We start from the raw sequence: 3,946 nt of genomic DNA on the forward strand, positions 1-3,946 counted from the left end.
GGATGCGAGACTTGGACTCTGACCAAGGATCTGAGACGGAGACTTAATTCCTTTGGTACCAGGTCTCTTCGGAGAATTCTTGGCTATCGCTGGTTGGATTTTGTGTCCAACAAGTGGTTGCTGAGAGAGACTCTGATGAGATTTGTTACCTGCATAGTCTGTGAGCGTCATTTGCGGCTGTATGGACATGTGGCTCGTTTTCCTGACGCTGATCCTGCTCACCAAATTCTTTCAGCGAGGGAGTCTTATGAGTGGAGGAGGCCAGTGGGCCGACCACGTGCCTCGTGGTTGCAGCAGGTTGATCATCATCTCAAAGAGATGGGGATGGGCCTGGCATCTGCCTGGGGGATGGCCAAACAGAGGCCCCTGGAGTACCGGCGGAAAGTTGACGCAGCGATGCGCTGTTCTGGCACATGCTCCCACACCTGACCTGACCTGATGAACATGAAAATAATTAATAAATATCAATATAAAGACATTTTATCTCGTATTAAATTTGATGAGAAGCACAATCCTTAGTTTCAATTTCACAACAAGCGACCACACATCTTCATTCCCATATCCAATACAACTTGACACAACAAAAGAATATGAAGCATCTTTATTGTCCATGGAAACTTATAATACCTTATTTAATACAACCGAGAAAAATGACAAGTTTAGTTATAATCCGGGAAGTGGATACAAAACAATAACAGTCTCACCCGGAGCATATGAGATTTCTCAAATATCTTCCGAAATTGCTCGTCTTATGAAAGAACAGGGTGATGAACTAAAAAATATTGTTATTGACATTCAAAAACATACTTCAAAATCAACGATTAAACTTTAAAATAACTACAAGGTTGATTTCACAATTGATAATTCATTCAGAGAGTTATTAGGTTTCTCCTCAAAAAAGATTGAAACTAATGGGACGTTTTACAGTGATAATGTCATTCAAATATCCTCAGGAATAAATTCGGTGTTAATTCACTGATTTGATTGATGGTGCTCATAATGATGGAATAAAAACAAATACAATATTTGCATTCAGCGCATACTCAACCCCAATTGGTTATAAATTCAATATGGAACCCAAAAATTTGGTTTATCTCCCTGTGTCAGGAAAAACCATACACAGAGTAAATTTTAGGATAACCGACCAAGATAATCATATGATTTATTTCAATGGAGAAGTTATATCCATCAGAATTCACCGACGTGAAGTTTTCCAAGAAATAAATACCCTGATTATTGTGAGGAAACACGAGTTGGGAAAATATAAAATAATTACAGGGGATGGGATGTTCCTTTCCCCATAATACAAGGGTGAAGGTATGTATCTTGGTAGAGGATACTATAAACCTAAGAGACAAAGGGGTGTTGGACATCAATTTAGAGGAGATGGGATAATTGATACTCTAATGGGTATTGGTTCAACTATTCTTAAACATAAAGACCTAATTGGTTCAACTGCTTCTGCTGTGGGAAATGTAGCAGGTGCTATAAAGAGTATAAAAGATGCCCAAAAGGAATCTCATAAATTACAAGCAATAAAAGAAATTAAGAAAGGCAAAACTCAGTTGTCCCCCCAAGAACGACAGAAAATAATTTGAATACTTGGATCAGGTTTTCAAAAATTTTAGCATCTTTTTTCTCAAATAAATACAAGTATGGAAGCAATTGATAGTATCTATGATTTGGATGATATCATTGTCATCTCAAACTCCACTAAAAAAGAAGATTACTTCAAGGTAAATGCAATAACTGGAACAGACTGGACAAATGGTACAAAAATGGTACAAAAAGTTTTGAAATAATTAATCAACAAACCTATTTGAATCTATCCGAAAGTTTCTTGTTGTGTTAATTTAAATTCACTAAGGCTGGGAATAACACAAACGCTACACTCGTAAATGATTTCTTCCGGAAAATGTTTGATAGTGTTCGTTTGTACATTGGAACACAAGAAGTTGAAGCGGTTGATTATGTCTCTGCTGTATCTGAAATGATGAAATTTGCACTCTATGCATTCAGTGATAGAATGGGAAAGGGGTCTGTCGAAGGTTTTATTCCTGATATGGCAATGGGAACAAACACAGACCCTGGATATAATCAAAGGAAAGGAATGTATAATGATGATAGAAAAGCAGAGAATGGTTTTACTGTGGCAGTTCCTCTTTAAGGTATATTTGGATTTTGTGATCATGATAAAGTTCTGTATGGTCTTAAAATTTGATTTCAACTGCAAAGGAATGATAATGAAAATAGATTGCTTTTTGGTGTGGCTAATGCTTTTGCTGTCAGAATAAATTTGTTATTGATGAAATTAGTTGGTATATTAGTTAATATACTCCTCATCTTAAAACAGAAGAGATGTTGAATAGAAGACTTAACTCAAAGAAACCACTCAGTGTATCATACCTCAAAAGATGTCAACACGTTAAACGAAACCAAACCACTTACACGTGGAATTTGGGTGTTCTGGAAGGAAAGCCACGATATCTGTGGATCATTTTTAAAAAGCCAGATGGTGATACTGCGACTGATAAGAATAATGCATTGAGTGATAATGCTGAGGGGAAACAACTTCGCGTTTCTCCAGATGGAACATTTTATCCACGAGATAGATTGGAAATTAATTGGGAAAAAAATGATTTTGCTGAAGCATACAAGTCTTACCAAAAGGTGTGTGAAAGTAATGGAAATAAAGAACCTATTTTGGATATGACAGCATTTACAAATTTGTATACAATCTATGCGTTTGACCTGAGCGCTCAAAAGGAAACTATAAAGTCTAATCGAGTGGATACTTCCCTCTACATTGAAAGAGGAGAGAGTGAAGAAGTTGATACATCTTGTTTGCTTTTGGAAGAAACAGAATTGCAGATTAATACAGATAATCGTGTTATGATTAGTCTCACATACTTTTTTGTTAAATGAATGAGTGGCAAAGTACCAACTGGGGTATATGTTAATCAAATCAATCTTCATAAACTATCATCTTATGTTCAAAATCAAAAGCCTTGAACGATTTACGTTAATACAATTCAGAGAAAAGGAGCAGTAAGAATTGATGTTTTGCTCACAAGAGAACAGGTTAAAATCTTGAATGATACTGGCTCACTTAAAATTAAAATGACAAAACCAATGTTAAAAAAAAATATTCAATAAGAGACGAGTGGAGGATTTCTCCCATTTCTAATTCCTTTATTTGCTGATTTAAGTGCGGTTGGAGCATTGACGGGTGGTATTTCAACAGCGGTGAAAACTGCCAACGAAAGGAAGGCTCAACTCCAGGCTCAAAAAGAATTGGAAAGACATAACAAAGAGTTGGAGAAACAAATTAGTGGAAGTGGTGTAATTTTAGATTTTGCTGAAAAACTTGAAGGTCTGCCTGATAAAGCGAGATTGTTAGTTGGAGATATGCTTTCTTCTATCGCACAAGCAGGTGTAAAATTAACTAAAAGAGGTAATGATTATAAATTTCTAATAAATAAATGAGCAATGATGAGTGGTTTGAAGAATTTGGAAAGAATACAACATCAAATTTACAACTTGTCAAATATTGTAAGAAATTAAAAATTCATAATGTGGTTATTTGTATGAGAGATGAATTAACAAATGTGCCGAAACATACAAAGAATATTATTATGAACTTCAAAGATAATAATGGGAACGGTTCTCATTGGGTTTGTATTTTTAATAGTCAAGACAAATATTATTTTGATAGTTTTGGTCTTCCACCACCTGTTGAAGTCATAAAATTCTTTCAGAATGGTGTTTATCAAACATTTCACGTCCAAGAATTAAATTCCAAGTGTTGTGGTCAATTATGTCTATATGTGTTATTTCAACTCAACAAAAATAAAAAAATTTATGACATTATTTTTAATCTAATATAAATGACTTATGTTGGTAAAGATGGTTCTATCTTTGGTGTATCCGAAGAACTGGATATTGA

The sequence above is a fragment of the Eptatretus burgeri genome, chromosome 16, assembly GCF_056783735.1.
Source record: "Eptatretus burgeri isolate ZD-2024b chromosome 16, Ebu_testis_v1, whole genome shotgun sequence".
In the NCBI taxonomy this organism is placed as follows: domain Eukaryota; kingdom Metazoa; phylum Chordata; class Myxini; order Myxiniformes; family Myxinidae; genus Eptatretus; species Eptatretus burgeri.